This window comes from Ornithorhynchus anatinus, chromosome 20, assembly GCF_004115215.2.
Source record: "Ornithorhynchus anatinus isolate Pmale09 chromosome 20, mOrnAna1.pri.v4, whole genome shotgun sequence".
Lineage (NCBI taxonomy): Eukaryota > Metazoa > Chordata > Mammalia > Monotremata > Ornithorhynchidae > Ornithorhynchus > Ornithorhynchus anatinus.
The window spans coordinates 17278793-17300118 of NC_041747.1; the positions used below are offsets into that span (position 1 = coordinate 17278793).

At 43.9% G+C, this 21326-nt stretch overlaps 1 long non-coding RNA gene across 1 annotated transcript; it reads right to left on the reverse strand.

The window, feature by feature from the left end:
* Positions 1 to 497: 497 nt before the first annotated feature.
* Positions 498 to 10816, reverse strand: LOC114805815. The gene is made up of 3 exons (XR_003753840.1): positions 10633 to 10816; positions 5947 to 6072; positions 498 to 679 (listed from the first exon to the last, which is right to left on the reverse strand). It is a non-coding gene; the product is annotated as an uncharacterized LOC114805815 (long non-coding RNA).
* Between the last annotated feature and the right edge of the window lie 10510 nt (positions 10817 to 21326).

Below are 21326 nucleotides of genomic sequence, written 5' to 3' on the forward strand. Positions count from 1 at the left end.
AATCTCATCTTCCCTTCAAGAAGGAATTATGATAAGCACAAAGGATGATTTAGGCCAAACTGAAGATGTAAAAAAATTAGCTAGGACTGGTTTGGCATCCATCTGAGACTCATCTGGAGGGAAGTTGCAGAGTACGTAACTTGTTTTGACAGTAAACAATTTAAAGACGTGGTGAAGCTCGATCCCCAACGGCAGAATAAAGCAGTGGACTGTGGGACTGTGGGGAGAGTACCACGACAGGCAGACCAGCCTTACGCTCAGGGGCAGCCAAAGGCAGAGGAGTCATTCTTCTCCAGCAAAGAGTTTTCACAGGTCAAGACTGCAAGAGGCAGGCTCAAAAGCAGAGGGAGATCCTCTATGAAAAAAATGGATGAATGTAGTAAGGAGCAGTGTAGAAGAGCATATCAGTCAAACCGCAGTCTTTTTAGCCACACATTGATGAGATGTCACTGTGAGAATATGTAGTTGTTTTTCATAATAGAAGACACCACTGAAGGTGAAGTTCACCTAGGAGTGCATGAGTGGCTGTATTTGCCAATATGAAGCCTGCTATCCTGGCCACATTGGGTACATAAAAAGGTTGTCCCTTGTGGTGTTGTACTTAGTGTTTGTAGCGCCAGGCTCCATTTTCCCTTTTGTCTCCTTGTTTCTCCTTCCATCTGAAGCTTTTGCTGGAGACCTGGAGAAGGTACAGAAAAGGCAAGCCAAGGTGGGTGAAAAGGTTTCTTTAGGATAGATTGAAGAAGTTCTGACTTTTTAGTTTGGAAAGACAAAGACTGTGAGAGGACATGATTAAAATTTTCATAATCATGAAGGGTATAAAGTGGGGGAATCCAAAATTGTTGAAAATTCTAGGTTCAAAACACTCCTTTACCTAATTTCCCACTTCAAGAAATAGAGCAGGCTGCAGGAAGTAGAGCAGGGCTTGGATAAATCCATGGATAAGAGATCCTTTATAACTTATTAGCAGGCAATGTTCAGAAGGATTTAGACAGATACATAGTATTACAGTGGGAGTTGTTTGAGGACAACAATAAGGATGTACTCTCCCAAGCACTAAATACACTTTGCACTCAGTAAGAGTTCAATAAATGCGGTTGATTGATTGATTGGTTGGATATCTTGTGCATCCTTAGTCACGAAGGTGGTTGTTAGTGAGGGTTAACATCATGATATTCTTCCAATCATTTTTTGGTGCTGCTGCTGTCCAAGACAGAATCTTAGGCTGGTTGGTCGGATCCAAGAATAGCATTGTTAAGGCCCTAGGCTCTTAACCCGATTCTCTTACTGGAGGTGGGGACTGAGGGTCCAGAGTGGCCTGACTGGTGCAGTTGGAGGTTTGCAGCTCTGCAGGTGGGACCCTGAAGACTACAAGGAGGCTTGGCTTAGTGGCCTGGGAGTCAGAGTCTCTGGCTTTAAAGCACTCAGTCACCTTGCCCCCTCTTACCTCACCTCGCTTTCCTACCACAACCCAGCCGGCACACTTCGCTTCTTTAATGCCAACCTTCTCATTGTACCTCAGTCTCATCTATCTTGCCGCTGACCTCTCACCCATATCCCTCCTCTGGCCTAGAATGACCTCCCTCCTCAAATCCGACAGATAATCACTCTCCCCCTCTTCAAAGTCTTCCCTGACAAAGCCCTGCTTTCCTCTTCTCCCACTCCCTTTTGTATACCCCCCGACTTGCTCCCTTAAATCATCGTCCTCCCAGCCCCACAGCACTAAAGTCCATATCTGTAATTTCTATTATTTACTTAAATGTCTGTGGGCAGGCAATGTGTCTGTTTATTGAAACGAATGAAAGAATGAATGAATGGATACTAATCCTAGCTCTGCTATTTGCCTGCTGTGTGACGTTGAGAAAGTCTCAACTTCTCTGTGCCTCAGTTCCTTACTTCCCCATCCACAAAAATGGGGATTCAGAAAGAGCACAGACTTGGGAGTCAGAAGTCGTGAGTTCTAATCCCGGCTTTGCCACTTGTCAGCTGTGTGACCTTGGGCAAGTCATTTAACTTCTCTGTGCCTCAGTTACCTCATCTGTAAAATGGGGATTGAGACTGTGAGACCCACGTGGGACAACCTGATCACCTTGTATCTGCCCCAGTGCTTAGAACAGTGCTTGGCACATAGTAAGTGCCTAACAAATACCGTCATTATTCTTCTCCCTCCTACTTAGATTGTGAGTCCCGTGTAGGGCCTCATTTTCTTGTATTTACTCCAGTGCTAGGTACAGTTCTGGGTACATAGCAGGAGCTTAACAAACACCATCATTATTTTATTATTGTGTATACCACACTTTCCTTAACTGAAAATGGGGATTCAATACCTGTCCTCCCTTCTACTTAAACTGAGAGTCCAAAGTGGAACAGGAACTGAGTCCAACATGATTAACTGTGTCTACTTCAGGGTGTAGAACAGTGCTTGACATGTAGTAAGTGCTTAACAAATACCATCATTATTATTAGTATTCTATGTGCTCCTTCCCTATTTCCTTCACATCTCCTTAACCTTTCTCATTGGGGTTCCTCAAGGTGTAGGTCTGGGTTCCTTATTATTCCTGGGTTGCTCATTCTCTCTCTGAGCTCATTCACTGAACTTCTCTGTGCCCAGTTTTCTTAACTGCAAAATAGGGATTAAATACCTGTTCACTTCCTATTTGGACTGTCAGCCCCATGTAGTACAGGGACTCTGTCCAACCTGATTAACTTGCATCACTTGGAACAGTACTTGATACATAGTAAGCGCTTAACAAATACAACAGCAATGATAATGATAATAATAATTACACAGGCGACTGATTTCAATTGCCCCATTACATGGATGATTCTTGAGCCAGAACTGTTAACCTTCTTTCCATCCAGACTCCAAGTTCATCTTGTCACTAAGATATAACCACTTGGATATCTTGATGCTACCTCAGATGGGAACCAGTCAAAAGATGGGAATCAGTCAAAAACTGAGCCTACCTTTCTTACCTAACTTTCCTCTTACCTAACTTTCCATTTCAACTTCAACTTCACCTCCTCGTAGCTCTCCCTTTCATACTGGAAGTATGTTGGTTCTCAACAATCCTGCTTGTTTCTCACTTGTAACTTTGTAAATGCCTCTGTTTTTCAGCTCTCCTTTACCCACCAAATCCTACTGATTCCTCCTCTATAGGGATTTCATGATCTAGGTCTCTTCCTCTCTACCCTAAGCCACACCTAAAGCCCTGGTTCAAGCCCTAGTCAAATCCAGCTACCAAAATATTTCCCTCATTGGTCTCCCTGCCTTCAACTGCACCCCATTCTAATCTGTCCTCCACATAGAGCACAAAGCCTGTTTCTCAGACATCCATCAGATGTGGTTACTTCCTCCTCATTTGCCTAGCATGCCTTCCTGTTTCGGGCAGGATAAAATTAAAGCTCCTGACTTTAGGCTTAGAGACTCTCTATCAGCAGCTAAAAGACTTTTGTCAACTGTCTTCCGAAAAAACTAACTTGTTTTTCTACTACAGCCTGGCCCTATTCTCTACTCAGCCCAAGCAAGCCTAGTGTCTACCCTTGTTCACACTCTCTCTGACCACTGAACACAGTCTGGGGCCTGTCCTTCCTTCAAAATTATACTAAAGACCAACTCTCAATGTCCTCAAGCCAATCACTCCAGATTCCCCTCCACTCACCCATTTTACTCTTTATTATATGCCTAGGTTTCTGTTCCAATGAGGGTACCTTAAAATCTAACTCTGTGTGCATGTGTATGTTTTGACCTGTCTCCCACTTTCGCACCGTGAGGGTAAGGCATATGTTTTGTTCTTCTATCCTTACTCCCTACTATGCCTATACAGTGTTCTGCTCGTGGTGTTCTCATACGGATGCAGTGCTCTGCACACAGTAAGTGCTCAATAAATACGCTTGAATGGATGAATGTGGATGATGATTATGTTGCTTCCTCCCCACCCATAACGACCTCTATCATTAGGCTTGGCAGTTCGCCCAGGGTAGACACATTCAAAATGAAGTATTAATAATGATGATGGTATTTGTTAAGTGCTTACTATATGTATACTGTACAAAGCACTGAGGTAGATACAAGCTAGACAGGTTGGATAAAGGCCCTGTCCCACATGGGGCTCACAGTCTTAATCCCCATTTTACAGATGAGGTAACTGAGGCCTAGAGAAGTTAAGTGACTTGCCCCAAGGTCACAAAGCAGACAAAGGGAGGAGCCGGAATTAGAACCCAGGTCCTTCGGACTCCCAGGCCTGTGCTCTATCCACTAGACCATGTAGTGAAATTAATTTGCAGAGACAGAGTAGATTATTTAGGACCCAAATAATCTGTAATTCATTGCCCCAAATTATTGAAAAATTGCCAGTCTCTTCCTGTTGGGTTAGGAAAAGTGCCAGACCATAGTCATCATCTTTACTTCACTAATGAAAGAATTTTAGCATAAAATGGACTGCTGCACAATTATCTGGATAATTTAATCAATGTAAATCACTGATCTAGATCATTCAATTCCCAATCCTTTTTTTTATATTTCTTTACAATCAGCCAGTCAATTTTATTTACTGAGTACCTAGTTTGTGCAAAGCACTGTACTAAGTGCCTGAAAGAGTACAATAAGATTCTGCCCTCAAGGAGTTTACAGTAAAGCAGGGAAACTGATACATAAATAAATTGCATAGGAGGAAGTAATAGCGTATCTAAAATATATCTGTAAGTGCTACATGGGTGTTGAGCACTAAAGGGCTGAAGGAACGATTTGGAGATATAAAGTGGGGAGATGAGAAATTAAGTAGGGAAGGCTGCTTGGAGGAGGTATCATTTCAGAAGGGCTCTGAGGAAGGGAGAAAGCGTTCTGTCAGGTGTGAAGGGGAAGGGAATTTCGGGCTGTCAGTCAGTCAATCAATAGTATTTATTGAGCGCTTACTATGTGCAGAGCATTGTACTAAGCGCTTGGAATCAACAAGTCGGCAACAGATAGAGACAGTCCCTGCCGTTTGACGGGCTTACAGTCTAATCGGGAGAGACAGACAGACAAGAACAATGGCAATAAATAGAGTCGAAGGGAAGAACATCTCATAAAAACAATGGCAACTAAATAGAATCAAGGCGATGTACATTTCATTAACAAAATAAATAGGGTAATGAAAATATATACAGTTGAGCGGACCAGTACAGTGCTGAGGGGATGGGAAGGGAGAGGGGGAGGATCAGAGGGAAATGGGGGGAAAAGAGGGTTAAGCTGCGGAGAGGTGAAGGGGGGGTGGTAGAGGGAGTAGAGGGAGAAGGGGAGCTCAGTCTGGGAAGGCCTCTTGGAGGAGGTGAGTTTTAAGTAGGGTTTTGAAGAGGGGAAGAGAATCAGTTTGGCGGAGGTGAGGAGGGAGGGCGTTCCAGGACCCCGGGAAGACGTGGCCCAGGGGTCGACGGCGGGATGGGCGAGACCGAGGGACGGTGAGGAGGTGGGCGGTAGAGGAGCGGAGCATGCGGGGTGGGCAGTAGAAAGAGAAAAGGGAGGAGAGGTAGGAAGGGGCAAGGTGATGTAGAGCCTCGAAGCCTAGAGGGAGGAGTTTTTGTTTGGAACGGAGGTTGATAGGCAACTACTGGAGGTGTTTAAGAAGGGGAGTGACATGCCCAGAGCGTTTCTGCAGGAAGATGAGCCGGGCAGCGGAGTGAAGAATAGACTGGAGTGGGGCAAGAGAGGAGGAAGGGAAATCAGAGAGAAGGCTGACACAGTAGTCTAGCCGGGATATAACAAGGCTGTTGGTGAGGACATGATCAAGAGATCAGCAGTGAGGGAAATGAGAATGACATACGGTGAGAAGGTTAGCTTGCACTGAGGTTTAGTGGGAGAAGAGAGAGAATAAATAGGAGTGAAAGAGGTGATTGAGTGTGGTTGTCAAATGTTGTTTTCTCTCATTAGGCTGCACCGTTCCCTTTACGAGAACTGTGAATACGTACTCTGTCATCTGTAGAGATTTAGTTTGCAATCACTTGTCTCTTGATTTGCTGGCACATTTGCAGCAGATGTGTTGGTTGGCCACCTAATGACAGCTACTCATTTTATGTTCCTTGTGCTACCATTTCCTACAAAAGAAATTATTTAACAGTTTTGTGTTGTTTTTTTTAAAAAGAAGCAAAAACCAATTCTAAGCTGAACAATTTGAGAGAATTATTCCAAGTGGATCTTCTTTTCATAAATGCAATGTTGCATTATACTCCTGAATTAACAAGGTGAAAGAAAGTATTGATATTTTGTGTCTACATTTAATTTGCTCAGTGTAATTTACCTTCTGAGAACAGATCCAGTAATAATGAGAAAGTAGCTAAAGTCCAACTTGAATGGGTAAGGAATCCAAAAGGAAGGAAAATGGAGCTTGAGAAAGTGGTGAACCAAGATTTTTGTTTTTCAATGTGGGTAGACTTGAGCTTGCCTGTTTAAAGGCAGAGGGAAGGAAGCCAGAAGAGAGGGATGATTATTTATTAAGTTATTTCATTTGCCAAAATGCTGATGGCAGTTGGTAAGCCTGAGAGAATATACAATTTTTATTCTGTCCACTCCAATCAAGTATTTACTGCACTCTTACTCTGTGTGGAGCAGCTGAACTAATAATAATAATGGTAGTGTTTGTTAAGTGTGTACTATGTGCCAAACACTGTTCTAATCCCTGGGGGAGATACAAGATAATCAGGTTGTACCGCATGGGGCTCACAGTCTTAATCCCCATTTTTCAGAGAAGTTAAGTGACTTGACAAAAGTCACACAGCTGACAAGTGGCAGAGTTGGAATTAGAACCCATGACCTCTGACTCTCAAGCCCGTGCTTTTCCCACTGAGCCATGCTGCTTCTCACTTGGACTTGGGAGAGTACAGCAGAGTTAGGAGACATGATCAATTCTTGCCCTCAAGGAGATTACAATCTACTGGAGGAGACAGACACTAAAATAAATTACAGGTAGAGGAAAATAATAGGGCTTAAAAGATCTATACATAAAAACTGAGGGAAGGGGGGTGGGTACACAAGTGCTTATATGACAGAGAAATGCTGAAGTGGGGAAGTAGGGTGGGGAGATGATAGATTAATCAGGGATAACCTTCTGGATGAGGCATGATAGCAGAAGGTGCTTTGAAGATGTAGAGACCAGTGGTCTGCTGGAGTGAAGGGGGAGGAAGTTCCAGGGAATGGAGGTGAAAGAGACAAGCGACAAGATGAGGAGCAGGGCGTCAAAGTTTAGAACTTCATAATTTCCCTTCAAAGCTCCATTTTCCCATGAGTGTCCCCTCACTATAAACACCACCACCATCCTTCCTGTCTCACAAGCCTGTAACTTTGGTGGTATCCTTGACTCATCTCCCTCGTTCAACCCACGTATTCAATCTGTCACCAAATCCTGTCTGTTCAAACTTCACAACATTGCTAAAATCCACCTTTCTTCTCCATCCAAATTAGTACCATGTTAATCCAAGCACTTATCCTTCCCTGCCTTGATTACTGCATTAGCCTCCTTGCTGACCTCCCTGCCTCCTGTCTCTCCCCATTCCAGTCCATACTTCACTCTGCTGTTTGGATCATTTCCAGTCAGTAGCCACTGCCCAATAATAATACTAATAATAATTCTGGTACTTAAGTGCTTACTATGTGCCAGGCACTGTATTAAGCACTGGGGTGGATTCAAGCAAATTGGGTTTGACACAGTCCCTGTCCCACATGGGACTCACAGTCTCATCCCCATTTTATAAATGAGGTAACTGAGTCACAGAGAAATTAAATGATTTGCCCCAAGTCAAACAGCAGACAAGTGGCAGAGCCAGGATTAGAACCCTTGACCTTCTGACTCCTAGGCCCATGCTCTATCCACTACGCCATGCTGCTTCTCATAAACCCAAGCTATGAATGGAATGGGTAGGCCTCTGCTTGACACTCCCTCCTATAGCCAAAATCTTGAGAAGGTGCAATCTTGAGAAGGGTTAGAGAAAATAGTCCTAATGAAAAAGTATAGTTAATAATAAATTATTATTATAATAATGCCCAAAAGAGCATTGTTTAAAAAAAGTAAAGGGAGCTTTATTTGTGGAATGAAAAAGAAAAATACATCAGAAGTATTGTAAAATAACCAATGTCAGTCAACTGTATTTATTGAGCACTTACTGTGTACTAAGCACTTGGAAAAGTGTAATATAACAACATTAACAGACACATTCGCTGCCCATAATGTTAATTTATGACTACATTAGCAAAGTGAAGCAGTGTACTGAGACATTCATCCAAATAAATTCACCCAAAATATCAAGATAATTGAGGTTAAAGAGAGGTTTTTTTCCTGACTCTAAATGGATTGAGTTCTCCACTTTGCCAGTACGAACCTGGACTATGAATAGGTCTTAATGTTCAATTGTTTTTAAAGATTATTTGTTGACATGTCTGGTCTCTTATCAGAAGAATGTTATATTCCTAGATGTTTAAAGAAGATATTTTGGAGAAAAAAAATATTTATATTTGCTTTTCTTAGCTGACTTCTTAGAGAAGCAGTGTGGCTGACTGGATTGAGCATGGGCCTGGGAGTCAGAAGGACCTGATAAATCTCAATATCTGTCTTCAAGGGAAGGTCGTTGCAGAAGCAAACAAATGCCAACCAATGTCTGAAGAACTCAGGAACAATCAATAAAGTCCTAAAAGTCTGCAAACTTGAGGTTTCTGACATCATCGCCTTGGAGGCGGAGCTTTAATTTTTTTTTTAAGTTCTATAGAATGCTCAGGACTAACCCGAGCACTCAGCAACCGGGCTCATAGAAACAAGTTTCCTGAAAATATTGAAAATAGGAAACTTCATCTCTGGCCCCATGTGTCAACTTTTCATTTTGAGTGTGGGGTCAAAAGGGAGGCAGAAATTTTAGAGGATGATGAGTACTGGAGGGGGTGGGGGGCAAACTTCAAAGAGCGACTAGGCTAGAAACCCAGCATTTTGACTCTTTTAAGTCCTGATTGAGCACTTGGAGATCATGTCAGAGACTTGGCAGGCCCTGGTTGTATCTAATCCATCATCAGTTCATGCCGGTCTTAACTTCACAACACTGCCAAGATCCGCCCATACCTCTCCATACAAACCACTACTGCATTAGTACACTCATCCTATACCTACTGGAATACTGCATGAGTCTCCTTTTGGACCTCCCAAAATCCTGTCTTTCCCTATTTCAGTCCATACTTCACTCTGCTGCCTGGATTATCTTTCTACAGAAACGTTCTGGGCATGTCATACCCCTCCTCAAAAATCTCCAGTTGTTGTATATCAACTTACATATAAAACAAAAACTCCTCACTAGTGGCTTCAAAGCTCTCCATCCCCTTGGCCCCTCTTTCCTCATCTCCCTTCTCTCCTTCTACATCTCAGCCCGCACACTCCACTCCTCTCACTGTGCCTCGTTCTCACCTGCCCTGCCTTTGACCCCTGGCCTACGTCCTACCTCTGGCCTGGAATGCCCTCCTTCTTCTCATAGCCAAACTAACACACTTCCTCCCTTCAAAACCCTACTGAAAGCTCACCTTCTCCAGGAGGCCTTCCCAAACTAAACCCCCCTTTTCCTCAGCTCCCCTTCCCCTCCACGTCACCCCGACTCGCTCCCTTTGGTCTACCCCCCTCTCCCCACCTGACAAGAGTTGTGTATATATGTACATATCTATAATTCTATTTATTTATATTGATGCCTGTTTACTTGTTTTGATGTGTGTCTTCTCCCCTGTAGACTGTGAACCTGTTGTCAGGCAGGGATTGTCTCTATTTGTTGCTAAATTGTACATTCCAAGCGCTTAGTACAGTGCTCTGTACACAGTAAGCGCTCAATAAATGTGATTGGATGAATGAATGAACCTTTTGCCTGCTCCATACTCTTGAACAAGTCACTCAATCTCTCACTTTCCTTATTTGTAAAAAGGAGATTAAACACCTGCCCTCCATTCTACTTACACTGTGACCCTTGTGGAACAGGATTTTTGTCTGATCTGATGATGTTGTATGCTCCACAGTGCTTGGAACATAGTAAGCACTTACAAAATACCACGGTTATTATAATTGCTATAATTCTAGAACAGCCAGGCATGTGGAAGGGACTAGGTTAGTAGCAGCAGGAACAGCAGCAGCTAGGTGACCCTGGGTCCCTTCTTCCACATCTTTTTTTTTAAACGGTATTTGTGAAGTGCTTCCTATGTGCCAGGCACTGTAATGCACACTGGGGTAGATACAAGCTAATCAGGTTGGATAGGGCTAATGTCCCACATTCCCCTGCCGTCACTGGTCACAATGGCCACTCCTCTGTGCTTCCCTGCCATCCCGGACAACAGACGAAAGGTTCAAAATCCTTGGAGACATGGGGGAAGCAGGAAGATGGCAGGGATGAGTTGCAGATAGGGGAGGGGGCCAAGAGACATGCGGGATTGAGGACATCTAGGCTAGGAAGGGCAGGGGGAACTGTGCCTCAGGAAAATTTGATAAAGTGGGCATCCAAACTGATCGATTCAAGAAGTGATTTTTGCCTCACTGACATGAAACCCTATCTTTGTTTGGGATGCTATATGCATTCTGTGATCTGGGTACAATGTCTTCTACCCAGGGATTGAATAAAATGACAATAGTATCTGCTAGCACTCACCTCAGGAGCATAGTAAAGCCCGAACAGCAGCATAAGGCCATCAGTGACCACTTAAATCTTAGGAATCTAGAAAATTAAAGAACTTGCACTTCTAAAGTAATGAGTGAAGCAGGAGAACTTTTGAAAGTGGTACCAGAATATTCCCATTCCCATTCCTGTTCCAACATAGAGCTGTCCTGGCAATCTCTCCAGATGGGAGGAGGAAGAGGTGAGGGATGGGAGCCTTGTGTAATGAGCAGAGGCCTTGGAATGGGAAGACTTGGGTTCTAATTCCGGTTCTGCCATTTGCATCCTGTGTGAGCTTTGGCAAGTCACTTGCCTTCTCTGTGCCTCAGTTTCCTCAGAGATGATCCAAGACAGAAGTCCCGGAGTTGTCGGGGCAACCCTGGAACCCTCTGGCACTTTGTAAATTACCCCTTCCAGAGCCAGAGTCTCCCTGTCAGGGTAGCTCTAAGGTTGAGGGGATCCTGGGGGCCCCCATGGTCCAGACTTTGTCACCTGGGTGTCCTGAGAGCCATGGCAACTCCAGAATCAACCAAGGTCCATCCTCCAGATTTTTCTAGGATTTAGGAGTTCTCCATCTTCTTTTCTTCTTCTTCTCAATAATAATATAATAATCATAGTATTCATTAAACATATAATAAGTTATATTTATTGATCACTTACTGGGTGTAGAGCACTGTACTAAACACTTGGAAGAGTACACTTTAAGAGTGTAACAGAGCTGGTATATACATTCCCTGCTCACAGAGAGATTACAATCTAGAGGGAGAGACAAACATCAATATACATAAATAAATTATGGATATGTATACAATAAAGGGAACAAATCAGAGAAATGCACAAGGGAGTGGGAGAAGATGAAATGAGGGCTTAGTCAGGGAAAGCCTCTTGCAGGAGATGTGCCTTCAATAAGACTTTGAAGGTGGGGAGATTAATTGTCTGCTGAATATGAGAGGGAGGATGTTCCAGGCCGGAAGTAGGGTGTGGGTGAGAGTTTGACGGTGAGATAAATGAGATTGAGGTACAGTGAGTAGGTTGGCATTAGAGGAGAGCAGAGTGGGGGTTGGTTGTGGTGGGAAAGCAACAGGTAAGGTAGGAGGGGACAAGGTGATAGAGTGATTAAAAGCCGGTGGTAAGAAGTTTTGGTTAGATGCGGAAGTGAATGGGCGACCACTGGAGGTTCTTGAGAAGTGGGGAAACATGGACCGAATATTTCTGTAGAAAAATGATCTGGGCAGCAGAATGAAGTATGGACTGGAATGGGAAGAGACCAGCAAGGAGGATGATACAGTAATCAAGGCAGGTTAGGATAAGTGCTTGGATTAAGGTGGTAGCAGGTTTGGGGAGAGGAAAGGGAGGATTTTAGCGATGTTGTGAAGGTTGAACCCTCAGGATTCAGTGAGAGTTTGAATATGTGTTTTAAATGAGAGAGAAGAGTCAAGGATAACACCATAGTTAGGGGCTTGTGAGACAAGGATGGTCGTGTTCTCTACAGTCATGGGGAGGACAGGGTTTGGGTGGGAAAATAAGGAGTTCTGTTTGGGTCATGTTAAATTTGAGGTGTGGAAGGACATCCAAGTGGAGATGTCTTGAAGGTAGAGGAAATGCGAGACTGCAGATGGGGAGAGAGATCAAGACTTGGATACGTAGATTTGGGCCAAACACTATGGTGAACAATGTGATATATAATCAGATGGCACCCAGTCCCTGTCCCACATGGAACTCACAGTCGAAGAACTGCTTGTTTTTCAGACAAAAATGAGTAAATTGTAGGAAGCAATTTTAATTCATCATATTAGCAGCGGGAATATTAATTGAATACATTCTCAAAAACACTTGCAACTTTAGGAAAAGGAAGGAACCGACTGGTTTGAAACACATCTGTTCTCTTGCTTTTGAATTATTTTGTGTCACTTTATATTGAATGACGACCATTTCAGTGTGGGAGTTAAGTAGAAACTGTCAAGATTTTCTTCTGAACATTAAACTTATGTGCCATTGACTACTATGAGTAATACAAGATCTTTTAAAAATGCATATTTTATTTTTATCTCTGAAAGGACAACAACTGTTCCTATTCCAGAATTACTTGAAATCATTGGTGAAATTTTAGTGTAAGCTATTTTAAGAGTCTTCCATGTTCAACAAAACTATCCAAACAGAAAGATTTCTGGCTGCAGGTTTTATCTTGGGGATTTAAGGTATCTCAGTGGCCTTTTCCAAATCAGTCAAAAGTACAGTCAAGCTATAAAGCTTCTTCACATTCCTTCGAAGCAATAAACTTTGTGAAGGACAAGGACCTGGTCGCAAATGTTAAGCTCACCATCCATACTGGTTTCTCAGTGAACGTGCAGTGTTGAGCCTATTTCTCCTCACATCGGTGTGGCAGAGATCAGGTATGTGTCAGGGTGCACAAGGACAGGTAGAACACTTCTGCACAAGAGTGTAGCAATCAGCTCTTCATTTTGATCTCCAGAAGAGGGAGGGAAAAGAAAGGGAGGGAAGGGAAAAGTGGAGAAGAGGGAAAGGAAGTTAAAGAATGGGGACTGGATGAAAGGAAAAGGAAGAAGGGAGAGAGGAGAGGGAGGAAGAGGGAAAGAGAAAGAAATGGGGAAGAAGGTTAAGGTATTTACTATTAGAGCATAGGATCAGAACAGGAGATCTAGGTTCCAATCCCAATTCTGCCATTTATCTGCTGTGCAACTTTGGGTAAGTCACTGACCTCTCGGCCTAAGTTCCCATATCTGTAAAATGGGGATTAAAGACTTGTTTTCCCTTCCCTTTAGACTGTGAACCCTCTGTGGAACAGGGACTGGGCTGAACTGATTGTATTGTATTGTATTGGGTGCTGAGGTCCCAAGAGAGAAAGCCGTCCACCGGCGTCACCTCGATTTGCCCTGGCACCTTGGAGGATCCAACAGAGAGAGGCGGTGGTCTGTCGAAGCTTCACAGCTTTTGTGGCACTACTTTAAAGCCCCTGGAGACATAGGTTCTCACCATTTCAGTCATTCAATTAGTAGTATTTATCAAACAGCTCCTGCTTGCAGAATACGTATTGTATGTAGAGCACCTACGTTGTGTAAGGCTTGGGAGAATACAGTAGAGTTAGAAGACATGATCCCTGGGCTGCAAATAGCAGTCCTCTAGACTGTGAGCCCATTGCGGGCAGGGATTGTCTCTCTTTATTGGCTGTATTGTACTTTCCAAGCACTTAGTACAGTGCTCTGCACATAGTAAGCGTTCAATAAATACAATTGGATGAATTAATGAAATAAACGCAGGGAGAAAAAAGAATGGCAATGTGATTACATGGTAGGATGTGAGAAGGAGTGTGGCATAGTGGATAGAGCACAGGCCTAGGAGTCAGAAGGTCGTGGGTTCTAATCCCGGCTTTGCCACTTGTTTGCTGTGTGACCTTGGGCAAGTAACTTCACTTCTCTGTGCCTCAGTTACCTCAACTGTAAAATGGGGATTGAGACTGGGAGTCCCACATGGGACAGGGTCTGTGTCTAACCCAATTTGCTTGTATCCACTCCAGTGCTTAGTAAGCACTTAAATATCATAATTATTATGTTTAAGTTGAAATGTACTGAAGGGCTATGGGTGATTGTGATTGTCACCCAGGATTTTATTTCCTTAGGGGTATTTCCCGTAGCAAGTACAACAGAATATAAAAGTATATGGTTCTCATGTGTATGTTGAAATTTGATGGGAGTCTTGCAAATCTGGCAGAATAAGTTCTCCAAGGGAGTGAGTGTAGATGGAGAATAGAAGAGGACCCAGAACTGAGCCTTGAGGGACTCCCAAATTTAGGGGATGGGAGATAGAGGAAAACCCCTTAAAGAAACTGAGCAGGAGTAGCCAAAGAGATAGAAGAACCAGGAGAGGACAATGTCAGTGGAGCCAAGGTTGAATAATGTTCCCAGGAGGAAGGTGGGGTGGTCAGCAGTTTTGAAGGCAGCTGAAAGGTCTAGGAGTCTTAGGATGGAGTACTGTGCAGTGGAGTGCAGAATAAGGAAATAGGGTGGGGAGTGAGGCTGGAGGCAGGGAGGCCAGCAAGAAGGCTGATTCAATAGTTGAGTCGCTCTCTGATCGGAGCTTGTAGCAGAGTCAAAGCATAAACACCGTTCGGCTGGGCCTCGCTGCAGCAGGTGGGGGCTTTGGGGTCCAGCAGGGGATCTGTCAGGCTGGGTCATGACCCACAGTCACAGTGCCAGGCCAATTCCCCAGCATCCACGGCCAAAGAGCTGCACCGCCAAGCAGAGTTTCAGCTCCTCGCTGGGACTGGTGCCCCTAGAAATAGGCAGGGAATGAAAACATGGGGGACCCATCTGATACCACAATTCAGTTTATAATTACAATTACAGCTCACCATATTTTCCATTGCAAGCTTGACGAGAGAGGCTATATTTCTTTGTCCAGTATATTCTCCAAGTGACTCATACAGTGCTCTGCCAGCAGTAGCCACTTAGGAAATATTATTGATTCATATCATCAGTTTAAAGAATGGCTAATTATGCTTGTGTGCGTGTTTGTGTTTGTGTGTGTATTTGTGTGTATGTGTGTTTCATCTCTAGTTATAGTGCCACCCCAACTTTCCAGAACTGCAAATTTGAGGGTGAAAAGCCTTTTCAGAACCATCATTAATTTTTTATGGGCAATGGAGTCCACTGTGGGTAATTGGAGCTGGCGGTAACAGTGGTGAAGGACAAGAGATTGGAGAGCCTCCAAACCAGCCAATAAAACTGCAGGCAGTTTGGCCCAACCCTCAATGGGCACATTCTTCGCCCCCTGATCGACTGGAGGAATAGCATTAGTTTCTGGCTCTAGAGGGATTCGGTGGTCCAGGAGGAACCAACACATCCCATTTGCCAGCATCAATTCACTAGCAATTTTCCATGGAATTTAAAAAAAAAGATATAAAGCCTCCTGAACCATTAATTGGAGCACTGGGGTTTGTTAGAACAGCAGGCATAATTAGAAAGGAGAATTAAATTATTTTATCCATAAACTCATCCAAAGAAATTCTTTCCTGTGAAGAGCAGTGCAGAAACTGTAATCATCCTCATGGACTTTCAAGGAACCCATTTAACATTTTCATAAACCCATACATTATCATTACAGTAAATAAATTGTTGTCATGGGGATTTGCTGATCAAGAATCTGAAGGAAGAAAATTATCCAACTGCTTTCTGAGTCATGATGTGGGAAGGAAGAACATTTTAATTGTGAATAAAATAGAGCCGATAAGCATTTAGGTTAGGTTACAGGAGTTAAAGACTTCCTTCAAGAAACATATTGGAAACTGAATTTTAAATGTAAGTCCATAAAATGCTTAGAATAAGGGATTTTTGGATTGCTTGTCTGGGCTCAAAATTGTGCTTGCCTAGTATCAAACCACTACCATTTCAAAGGAGAAGTATTTTTTAGGTCCCTCATCATGATCATTTTACTTGTGAAACTCAGTGGGTTGAGGGGGATTTTACCTGGGGAAGGGGTGAATCCAGGAGAAGGCTGTGTTCACTTCAGCGCCTCCAATATTCATGAACCTCATGCATATCCCCAATGCTTTGTGCACGGCATGTGTTCAATAAATATAATTGATTGATAGCCTACAGTTGCCCCCTTTGAGTTTATAAAGGTTGTGCTAGAATGGATGTCGTCCATTTTCAGTAGATCATCAATCAATCATTTAGAGGCATATATGAGCACACTTACTCTGTGCAGAGCCCTAAACTAAGAGCTTGGGAGAATATGATACAAAAACGTTAGTAAACACAAGGACCTTATAGTTTAGAGGGGAACACAGACATGAAAATAAATTGCGGATACGTGCCTAAGTGCTCTGAGGCTGAAGGTGGGGTGTAGGACCTTAGCACATATTAAGAGAGAGAGAAAGAGAGAATAGGGGAAATGAGGGCATAATTGGGCAAAATATCTTGGAGGAGATGTGATTTTAATACGGTTTCAAAGGTGGGGAGTAGTAGTAACACATTGTGCACAGCACTGTACTAAGCACTGGGAAAGAATACACAGGTAATAATAATAATAATGGTATTTGCTAAGGGCTTACTATGTGCCAAGCACCGTTCCATCTATACTCACTCCCTTGGTGAACTCATTTGCTTCCATGGCTTCAACTATCATCTCTATGTAGATAACACCCAGATCTACATCTCCTCCCTGTTCTCTGTCCCTCCCTCCAGGCTCGTATCTCCTCCTGCCTTCAGGACATCTCCACCTGGTTGTACACCCACCCCTAAAACTTAACATGTCCAAGACTGAGATCCTTATCTTTCCTCCCAAACACTGTCCTCTCTCTGACTTCCCTTTTGGACGGCACTACCTTCCTTCCTGTCTCTCAGGCCCACAACCTTGGTGTCATCCTTGACTCTGCTCTCTTATTCACCCCACACATCCTATCCATCACCAAACCCTACCAGTCTCACCTTCACAACATCACCAAGATCTGACCTTTCCTCTCCATCCAAACTACTACCTTGCTGGTACAAGCTCTTATAATATCCCAACTGGATTATTGCATCCTCTCTGATCTCCCATTCTCCTGTCTCTCCCTGCTCCATTCTATACTTGATTCCACTGCCTGGATCACCTTTCTACAGAAACACTCTGGGCATGTCACTTCCCTCCTCAAAAATCTCCACTGGTTGCCTATCCAACCTTTGAATGAAACAAAAACTCCTCACACTTGGCTTCAAAGCTCTCCATCACCTGGCCCCCTCCTACCTCACTTCCCTTCTCTCCTGCAGCCCATCCCGTACACTCTGCTCCTCTGCTGCTAACCTCCTCACGGTACCTCGTTCTTGCCTGTCCCGCAGTCGACCCCTGGCCCACATCCTACCAGTGACCTGGAATGCCCTCCCTCCTTACCTCTGCCAAACTGTCTTCCCTTCTTCAAGGCCCTACTGAGAGCTCACCTCCTCCAAGAGGCCTTCCCAGACGGAGAACTCCCTTTCCCTCTACCCCTCCTCCCCTCCCCATTGCTCCTACTCCTTCCCTCTGGTCTACCCCCCTTCCCCTCCCCACAGCACTTGTGTATATTTGTATATATTATTTATTACTTTATTTTATCAATGATGTGTATTTATCTATGATTCTATTTATCTTTATGGTATTGATGCCTGACTACTTGTTTTGTTTTGCTGTCTGTCTCCCCCTTTTATACTGTGACTCCGCTGTTGTCTCTGTTGCCGAATTGTACATTCCAAGTGCTAAGTACAGGGCTCTGCACACAGTAAGCGCTCAATAAATACGATTGAATGAATGAATGAATCCAAGAAGAGATGTCCTGAAGGCAGTTAGAGATGGGAGACTGCAAAGAGGAGAGATAGGGCTGGAGAGGCAAATTTGTGGATCATTAACACAGACAAGGTAGTTGAAAAATGGGACCAAATGAGTTCTCCAAGGGACTGGGTGCTCATTTAGAATAAAAAGAGCCTTGAGGGCCACCCACAGTTAGGGGATGGGAGGGAGAGGAGGTCCTGTGACAGACTGAGAATGAGCGGCCAGAGAGATAGGGGAACCAGGAGAAGATGCTGTCAATGAAGCCAAAGTTAGATAATGTTTCAAGGAAAAGGGGGTGTTCCACAGTGTTGAAGGCAGCTGAGTGATTGAGGAGGATTAGGATGGAGTAGAGGTCATTTGATTTGACAAGAAGGAAGTCAATGATAGCTTTAGAGAGGGCAGTTCTAAAAGATCACTCTTTCAGTCCCTTTATACGTTTGGGACTTGTCAGAGTTTATAGTGGAAAGATAGACAACATCTGGCATGATGCCAAAAGGGGGAAATGAAATGGGAAATGCCAGACATGGGAACAGAGAACCCCAGGGAACCCCAAGACTAAGGCCCTGACAACACAAGATGAATGGCTGAGACAGTCAGCGAGCTTTCCACAGAATTCTCTAAGCCCTCACTGCTGCTGACTGTTCTTTTTCATCTGCTTTTCAACTCTTGTTTCCTTACCCCCCTGGCCAGACAGATCCCAGCCTTTACTCCAGCCAATGGATTATATCAGTGCCTCACCATTCCACCTCCTGAGAGCAATTCTGAGTTGACCCTGTTCCATACCAGTTATGATCATATGAACTTCAATCCTTTGTCTTTTGACCCAAAGAGCCCTAGCCTTTCAATAAGTCAATATATTTATTGAGCATCTACTGTGTGCGGAGCTCTGTACTAAGGGAGAGTAAAAATATAATGAAGTTGGAAGACATATTCCCTGTCCATTAGGAACTTACAGTCCAGAGGGGGAGACACATTAAAATAATTTACATATTCGTCCTGTAGAGAGTCAAGTAAATGAAGGGTGCAAATTCAAATGCAAAGGTGACTTAGAAAGGAGAGGGAGTAGGGGAAATTAGGGCTTAGTATTCATTCATTCATTCATTTATTCATTATTCAATCGTATTTATTGAGCACTTACTGTATGCAGAGCACTGTACTCAGCACTTGGAATGTACGAATCGGCAACATATGGAGACAATCCCTGCCCAACAATGGGCTCACAGTCTAAAAGGGGGAGACAGACAGCAAAACAAAACAAGTAGTCAGGCATCAATACCTTCAAAATAGATAAATAAAATCATAGATATATACACATCATTAATAAAATAGAGTAGTAAATAAAATACACAAATATACACAAGTACTGTGGGGAGAGGAAGGGAATAGAGCAGAGGGAGGGAGGAAGGGGAATGGGGAGTGGAGGAGGGGCAGAGGGAAAGGGAGGGCTCAGTCTGTGAAGGCCTCCTGGAGTAGGTGAGCTCTCAGTAGGGATTTGAAGAGAGGAAGAGAGTTAATTTGGCAGATGTGAGGAGGGAGGGCATTCCAGGTTAGTGGTAGGTCGTGGTCCAGAGGTCGACGGCAGGACAGGCGAGAACGAGGTACCGTGAGGAGGTTAGCGGCAGTGGAGTGGAGTGTACGCGGTGGGCTGTAGAAGCAGAGAAGGGAGGTGAGGTTGGAGGGGGCAAGGTGATGGAGAGCTTTGAAGCCAAGAGTAAAGAGTTTCTGCATCATGCAAAGTTTGATAGGCAACCACAGGAGGTTTTTGAGGAGGGGAATGACATGCCCAGAGCGTTTCTGTAGAAAGATAATCCGGGTTTTCTCACCGGCTCTGAGATGGTTGAGTTGGTCCTAGTGCCTGGTTTCCCCCCAAAAACACTCTGTGGCATGAGTGGTCTGATGGTGCTCCTGCGGGTTGAGAAGGAAATGGGAGCGGATGCAAACAATGCATTTTCTCCAAAGCAGAAAAACCCTCTCTATCCTCACCAGGGAGCCAGGGAGTGCTGGTTAACTTGAGGGCACCTCCATTCCTTCAGGCAGAGGAGAGGTACAATTTTGGTTGTTCTGAGACTCCCATGACCTCCCTGTTTAATCTAGAGTAAGGCGCGGGGAAGGAGCCCCAATTCTGGAATATTCATTTTTTGGGGTATATGTTAATATACCATAAAATAATATACCAGAATATACCATATATATATAAACATATTCTACCATAATACCACATACAATGTATTACACCGAATTAATATACCGTAATAATCACTAGGTCTCAAACAATATTCTAAGCGCTGGGGTCAGTACAGATCAAATGGGTCCAACACAGTCCCCATCCCTCATGGGTCTCACGGTCTAAGTAGGAGGGAGAACAGGTATCAAATCCCCATTTTGTAATTGAGGAAACTGAGGCTCAGAGAAGTTAAGTGACTTATCCAAGGTCACACAACAATTGTCTGACGGATTTGTGGTGGGAGGGCATTCCAGGCCAGAGGCAGGACATGGGAGAGGGGCCGGGAGATAGGCCAGATTGAGGTACGTTGAGAAGATTAGCATTAGAGGAACAAAGTCTGTGGGCTGGGTTGTAGTAGGAGTGAGATGAGGGAGGAGGGGCAAGGTGATTGAATACTTTTAAAGCTAATGGTTAGAAGTTTTTGTTTGGTGTGGAGGTGAATGGGCAACCACTGGAGTTTTTCGGGGAGTGGGGTGACATCCTAAATGTTTTTGTAGAAAAATGATCCAGGCAGCAGAGGGAAGTCTGGACTGGAGTGGGGAGAGACAGGAGGCTGGGAGTTCAGCAAGGAGGCTGATACGGTAATTCAGGCAGAAGAGGATAAGTGATTTTATTGATATGGTAGCAGTTTGGATGGAGAGGAAAGGGTGGATTTTAGTGATGTTGTGAAGGTGGAACCGACTGATTTAGTGATGGATTGAATGTCTGTGTTGAATGAGAGAGAGAAGTCAAGAATAACACCAAGGTTTCAGGTTTGTGAGACAGAAAGATTTGGGTCTCCTTTCTATTCTCCATTTACACCCACTCCCTTGGAGACCTCATTCACTCCCACAGCTTGAAGTACCATCTTTATGTTTTCAATGTCTATCTCTCCATCTCCTATGTCTCTCCTCCTCTGCAGTGTCTCATAATTCCTCCTGCCTTCAGGACATCTCTACTTGGATGTCCTGATGACACCTCAAACTTAACATGTTCATAACAGAACTCTGTTCCCTCTCAAACCCTGATTTTCCCATCACGGTAGATAGCACCACCATCCTGTCTCACAGGCCCTTAACCATGGCATTATCCTCATCTCACCTCTCTCATTCAGCCAACATATTCAATCTGTTAGCAGATCCTTTTGGGTTAACCTTCACAACATCGTTATAATCTGCCCTTT